Source organism: Rhyacophila brunnea, unplaced genomic scaffold (assembly GCF_057557595.1).
Source record: "Rhyacophila brunnea isolate RB1 unplaced genomic scaffold, BYU_Rbru_1.0 scaffold_20, whole genome shotgun sequence".
In the NCBI taxonomy this organism is placed as follows: domain Eukaryota; kingdom Metazoa; phylum Arthropoda; class Insecta; order Trichoptera; family Rhyacophilidae; genus Rhyacophila; species Rhyacophila brunnea.
This window is the reverse complement of record NW_028232860.1, coordinates 2451727-2459046: the sequence shown is the minus strand read 5'-3', so window position 1 is coordinate 2459046 and position 7320 is coordinate 2451727.

Genomic DNA, 7320 nt, shown 5'->3' with positions numbered 1-7320 from the left:
ATTACTAATGATCTATTATTAGGTTTTGATGATTTAAACGCCTATGAAGTGTATTATAAATGATAAAGTCTGAGTTTTTTTTACAAATACTTCAACTATTCATAATTAATTGTTTGGTATATTTTTTATAGTGATCCTTGACTTAAAAGATAATGTTTTTACTTTTGCTCATTCATCTACCATACTAATTTGTTATATAAGTTAGAGTTAACTGTATACGTTGTTAGTGTCTATTTGCCTTTCGGTTAGTGCACATATTGCTTGAAGATACCGACTCAAATGGAATAGTATAAAACTTAAATCCATTAAAATTCAAATTCAAATTACATCAAGTACCTTCAGTCGATAGAATTAATATTTAAAAAAATGGTTCATCCCATGTTTACGGAAAGTACCTAAGTAGGTACTAGAAGAAAATAAATGTCTTTTAAACTGGGACTAACAATATAGTCAGTTAGCTGCACAAGATTCATTAATATTAGTTAGATAGTTTTGGAGTTATCATTTTATTTAACAAGCAAGATTATTCTGTAATTATAAATTAATGAAGATAATTTAACTAAAAATATTTACAAAACCAGCAATATTGTAGCATATTATAATAATATGTTGAAAATATTTCCTTTCTGATAATAATATGAAATTTATTAAATTTTCAATATCGTAAACTCAAGATATCTTTAAGTACTACGATTTTATAGCAAGCAATATTAAAGTCTGCTGATTTCGATAATGATAATAAAATCGAGTGTCTAAAATTCTCAAGAATTTTGTAATGATTCCCGTAGGCATTTTTGATATTACAATAATATTATATTGCTTTTCTTCAGGTGTGCGTACAGTACTCAGTGTAACACCCACATATGCCAACTTGAAAAAAACAAACATTGGCGCCCGGGTGGTCATAATTATATTTTTATATTTAAACTTTTAGAACAAAGAGGTTTTCAAAATTACCATTTTATTACTGGCTGGGCCAATTATGGTCGCATTCCTCATTTCTTCCCACCAACCACAAATTCCTTATTATTATCACAAGACCAGGCAACCAGCAATTACGGGTCATCAGTAGACCGTGATTGAATAACATTTAGTTTTCTCGAGTGACATCAAGTAAGCGGACGCGTGCAGGCTTGTTATAGCTAAGCCGTCGCTAACTGTACTTGTGAATTATTCGTAGACCACTATGCGTGTAGGGTAGTTCGTCCATTGGGTACTTTTTTGATGTTACAAACAGTTACATCAAGACAACGGGCGCGTGTAGGCTTGTTAAAGCTAAGCCATCGTTAACCACAGAGTTCTGTTTGATTTTTGATGCACTAAATGTGATACGGTTTGAGCGAACGTCGTGTCTATCATTCATCCTGAACTTATCATCATATATTAAGTGAAACCGTGTTTGTATGTATAAAGTTTGTATATCTGAGATCGACTATAAGTAGAAAAAACGGGTGTAACACAGAGATAAAAATTTACACACAGATTGCAAAAAATGCTATGACACGTCTTACCTTACGACTATAATGAAAGGATTGAGGAATATCAATTACTTATGAATTATGCTTGTGCAGACATTTGTGTTTTCTATAATAGACGGTGTCGAGTCATGTAGCCTAAGGACAAGGGATCAGAAGACAATTGATGCCTTCAAAATGTTACATTGGCACCAAATGCTTTGTATTTTTTTAACACAGCAGTCAATCGTTTGTAGACTCCCGATAAAGGATAGGCTCTCGATAATATGTATGTCTGAGACACATCCTGCAGATTTTATACCAATATTTAAATATACTGATGGTTTTGAGTAGTCTCTAGGGAAGGTAACGCAGAGGAAAACCGTCAGCGCGCTAGAGCGACCAAGTGAACGAGCTTACTGTTGGCAATCCTTACTCTGCCCTATAAGAAGCAGTGGATAGTGATGGGTAGAGTCTTAGATATTCAAAATATGACTGCATGGTAGTCGTGATTCACAGTCTCAAGAAAACGAACGAGAAGAGATAATGAATAAATATATGGTGAATATCCTACCACCATGACTTTGCATAACCTATTTAATTATTTAGTCACAGTGTAGATAATTCAATTAATCAATTATTACGAAACAAAATATTTCAAATACTCATGTAACACACCTGATTTATCAATAAATTCAAACACCTGCAATGTAAGAATCAAACATGCATTTCATAATCAGTTAGGTACATGTTCAAACACGCGCGTTAACATGATCTTACTCCCTACTTCATTTATCGTTTGTCAATTTATGGCTACGGCCGTATGTTGTAGCTTAGCCACTGGGAAATGTCAATAGAAATGGCGTATTTCAAAAAAATACTACCTTATTCTTAGGTCAATAATTATTATAAAGCAAACATTATTCGTAGAATGTGTATCAAACTAGAATGGTCAAAGACATAGCTTATAATCAGTATCTTTAAATGTGTAAATCTTGCCCAATTTTTGAATAATAAAATGCCTAATTCTTGTCAAATTTAGGATCACAGAGATTATCAATATAATTTTGTATTGTAAATATTTCACTGTAATAATGTCGACATAAATTTTACTAATGGTTTATAAATGCGTTTAAAAATTAATAAATATAAAAAATCTTAACACCACTTAACATGGACGTACTGAAATATGACTATATTCTAAAACATTAGAGCGAGAGATTTAAAAGAATACTATTTTATGTAATAAAAATACTTCATGCAGTCATAAAATGTCTAAAATAAATATAAAGGATAAGGCTTCAAAATTATGTAAATATATTATCTACAATGTTTAAGAAATGCCCAGGATCATGCTTTGAAAATAGCATAAAAGCTCCATTTTGACGTACGCTGAGCATGTGGGCCGTTAAACTTAAACCAACAAAAGTTAAATAATATTAAAACAAAATCCCTAAAATATATTTATAAAATTGTCGCGATGAATTAACATATTTCGAAAACGAAAATATGCATGGAAAATAATATTTGAAATTATTCTATTTAGTATTATTGGTCCAAAGTTGGTAGTTTATCCAACAAACATTGAATTTGAGAGAGATTTTTCTGTGCCCGGACATAATAATAGTAGATTGTAAAAATGAGAAGTTCTAAAATATTATGATCTATACATATTTAGGTATAAAGGTCAACATAATAAATGTAGTTAGGTACTGGGAATGGGACGACTGGCCTCCGGACAATTGGACGCCGCACTATCGTAGACACGTGTAGACGAGGTATTTTAATCAGTTTCTATCTACTACTTAGTAGTTTGAATTCATTTTAATCTTAACATAATGTATTCTTTATCGCGGATTGAGAATTACCATGCCTAAGGCTTTATATAAAATAAAAAACTCTTCTTTCGTTGGAACTTAAACATATTCACGATTAAATCATTGTTTACGTCTGCATATTTACATTATCACCAACTATTAAATCATAATATAATCATTGAAATATAAATAATAATACTGAATATTTTTTTTAATGTACCTATAAGTACCTAACGTCTATTTATTTTTGAATTCCGTGGCGTCCAGTTGTCCGGTGCCAAATCGTCCTAAACCCTAGGTACTTTAGCTTGACATATAATAGTGTTTTAAATATATTTTAATAGTTATATTTATTTATAACTACATACTTCTTTTTTTCTATAATATGTTTTGACAAATACCGGTATTCAATAAGAAATACCGAAATACCGGTATTGATATATTCATTCAGAATTGCAATCCCTACAAGCAACTACAGACGCAGCACATTTTCAGTCAATAAATGCGAGCCTTGATACAAATCAGGCACTCGTAGACATTAACAAGCACTCTACAATGAGCGTTTGACAGAGCACATATTATTATGGCGTCACTTTCGTTATGTAATACTAATTATTGTAAACTTGCATCGTCGTTATAATCTATCTTCTTACTACTTGCGGTAGTATATCTTGTCTGTGTAATTTGATTCGCTGTCTGGGTCACATGGATGAATAAACTGTGGATTTTTCTTCATTACACACAGTCTTATCATTGCAACTTTACCTACCCTCGCCCTTATCCACATCCCCATAAATATAATAATAATCATTAACAGCTGTTTACACTATTGAATTTACACGGCACTGCATTAAACATTCTAGACACGATATATGTATAAATATGATAGAATACGTCTACGTAATATAGATATACGTGGATAGACAGCATTGAACAATGTTTACTTTGAAAAACTAATCACAAACGTTAGCGTGTCACCCCGCCAACAGTTGTGCGCTTTATTATTGAAAGTGTTTCCAAACTGTATTTTCAAAATGTTTACGTGCGATAAGACGTACCTATACATAACTTTATTACCCATACGTCTAAAGGTCTAAAGGAATGGGGCAATACCTATAATAAATATTATGTATTATCTTACATATGGGACAACAAAACTAATACGTATATTAATAGACCCACCGATGGTTTATGTAGATTTATTACAATAGCTTATAATATTTTCTTTTATGGTGTTGACTGACAATTAATTATGTAAATTCATTGTATTATTAATTTAAATAAAACACAATTTTATTATAATAATTCCACATTTATTATAATTTAATGGACCAGTTTCACCCGCCTGAAAGGGACATTTTCAACCAGTAAAATACAATAAACAAACATGTATACTAACCAATTTAAAAATAGACGAAAAAATCACAAATAAAACAATATATATTTAATTAACATTTAGAATGTAACAGTCTTAAATCTTGTGAATTATCCGATGAATTAAAAAAAATAGTTAATTAAAAACTATTAGCAAGTTCAAGTAAGTTACAACAAAAAATCTTGGAGTGATCCGTGACATCGGTTAGTAATTAAAGTAAAACTGACTTACTTTGATTTAAAATACAAAAACCGATCGCTAATAGTAGCTTAATTTGGAAAGCGCTTCAGTGAGTATTAAAAGCCATTATGTAAAATTTGTCGCAATTAAGTATTACTCCTTTAGCATAATGGTATATGTGCATGAGCGCAAAACCCGAGAGATGCTGGTTAGATTGTTATTGGGTGTCTTACTTTTTTCAAAAGAGATTTTTTTCTATTGGTTATAATATTATAAATTTTCTCAGAAGTGTTTTCAAAATTATAATATGATAAATTATATAAAAAAACTTAACGGGTTTTCTTCTTATTGTGCTATCCCCCAGCAGAGGTCGGACACCATCAAGGCGATCTTAGCTTTGTCTTCAGCTACCCGGAACAGTTCAGTGGAGCTGCACTCGTACCAATCATGGAGGTTCTTAAGCCACGAAATGCGGCGCTATCCTCTGCTACGCTTACCATTGATCTTTCCTTGAATGACAAGCTGGGGAATGCTGTACTTTTGTCCTCTCATAACGTGGCCATAATGTGGCATAATGTGTAACGGGGTTTTAACAGCTTCCAATTTACTAAAAATTCACATAGTTTCACATAAACTATAAACTTTACTAATATTTAAATCTCATTTTCGTCTTGTGCATATAAATTCGAACAGTAATTTTTTTTTCCAAAAATGTTCATTTTAAAAATGATTTATTAAAATGGCTTGCTGAGTCTACTTTGTTGATAAAATACCAAAATTTTGTACATCATTACAAATCGTAAATCGACTGAAATAATGCTTTCGACGTTTTATGAAATACGACCGCAGTAAATTAATAATAAACTGCAATAACCGTAGAGCAGCGCTTGTCAATTAAAGGCGGCCGGGGCGTACCTATTAATCTTTTCCACTCAAGGAGATATCAATATCCATTAAGAAAAAGTACAAATAAACTATGTTATTGCAAAAACACCGCAACGATAGTTCAAACTTAACCTGGCGGGTAAAATGAGAACTAGTTAGGTACAGGTTAAGATCGGCTTACAATGAACTACATATATTTTTTTCACTTCTTTATTTTCTCGAAACACTCTGAATGTTAAATTTTCAAATTCAAATTTTATTTATTTTTACATAGTATGAACATTACAAATTATTAATTCAAGACGTTCAAAACATGATATTTAGAAACAAGGAAATATAAATAAATAAAAAAGTTATTAAACAATAGAAAAGTGTAAATACAAAATACATAAATTAGATACAAGGAAAGTACACCGAACAAGCTAAGCAGATCCTATTAGAAGAATTTATAAAACAATGCCCACTTATTTATAATCATCCTCACGCAGGTGGAATATGTCAATATTCGAAGTGATTTGGTTGAACAGAGTTATTGCCCTCCCAACTGGCATTACCAATGGCAGGTTAGTTCTGCACCTTGAGAGAACAAACAACTGATGCTCCCAATTTCTACGATAATTATCATGGACACACAGGTCAATACTACCAAGAATATTCCAGCATTCTTGGTGGGCGGCAGGGGTTTTAAAAACATTTTCATTATGTTTTTTTAAATGTAATTTCATCAGAATTCATGCTTCTACGTATGCAAAATATAAATAAATACATAGATTTAACTACATTAAGTTGTTTTATAAAGATTTATTCTGCAAAACTTAGCAAAAGTCTAGTATTTGGTAAGTAATTATTACTATTAAATTATAAATGAAGTTACTTCCTTACATTATAAATCACCATTACTGTAGAACCGGTGGGCGGTTAGATAATTTTACTACTAACAGAGATACAAAAGTGGGCGGTAGGTATAAAAAGGTTGACTACCCCTGGAGAGGTTAAGCTACAAGTATGTAAGCATAACTGAGGAAGTCAGTTGGATAAAGGATAACATTGGCTCACGCTAATCTGTAATTATTTATTCAATTATATAAGAACCCATGAATTCTATATCAGCTTAATCTGTCATGAAATCTCGTCAACCATTAATAATTCTCGTTTAAATTTACGTTCAATGTTGAAGAAAAAATCAAAAGAAATGTTGCCATGTATCGATTTAAGTTGATTTGATAATCATAATCAAAGTGGCGTCAAGTGAAACAAACGAGTTTGACGTTCCAATACGAGTTGTTATCTCCTTGGTTACTTGTCTAGACAAATAAGTAACTTGAATGTTAAACGACTAATAGTATAAAAGATAAAAGAAACTTCAATCAATTCAACTTGCAAGTTAATCAACTTTATTGAAATCTGGCTCTCACATGTTATCAGTAATTTGTATGAAAAATTATTTTATTATTGCAAGTTGCAAGCAAACAGTTACATCTTATATAAGGTGCATCGAGAATTATATATAAAACAATAAATAAGTGTTAAAAGGTGTAAAAATAAATAATATAAGTACACACGTATGTACGCATAAGTATATAAACTAATAAAAATAATTACACAACTA